Genomic DNA, 675 nt, shown 5'->3' on the forward strand with positions numbered 1-675 from the left:
TGTGCATGAATGTTTGTGTGAATGTGTGTGTGCATGTGTGTATAGAAAATACCTGACCACGATAACAAAAATCAGGACAGGGATAAATAAAAATCACCATGAGAAAGGGAGAGCTATTAAATTAGAAGTTAGTAAGTTAAAAGTACATGCTTGAGAGGAAGTAGTAGAGCGAAAATGATGTAATAATCATTCCAAAGGACGGGGTGGGGTGGGGGGTAAAGGAAGAAACGCAGAACAAGTAAAACTAGATTAAAGCACCTATCAGTACTACTACTAATGGTGCATTTAAACCCGAAACATCACAAGTAACAGTCAACAGAATAAAAGTTTCAGCTAAATAACAAAAATTCTCAGACTGGATAAAAATGTTGCCGCCTTCATGCTGTTTACAAGTGACACATTTAAACAAATATATCCAAAATTGGAGAGTAAAAAAAAGAAAAAAAATAGAATAAAAACATCTATATTATGAAACGATAACACTATTGCATCTGCAGTAATAGCATTCAAAATTGACTTTAAAGCAATCAGAATGACAGCTATTTCTGCTATAACATATGTATTCCAAAAAGTATAAGCGCTGTGGAAAATCATACAATTAAAAAACAAACAAACAGAAAACACAGGGCTTATCACGAAATGGACATGAGGCCAACCAATCATAAACTCGGTCAG

The sequence above is a fragment of the Pteropus vampyrus genome, unplaced genomic scaffold, assembly GCF_000151845.1.
Source record: "Pteropus vampyrus isolate Shadow unplaced genomic scaffold, Pvam_2.0 Scaffold377, whole genome shotgun sequence".
Classification (NCBI taxonomy): Eukaryota; Metazoa; Chordata; class Mammalia; order Chiroptera; family Pteropodidae; genus Pteropus; species Pteropus vampyrus.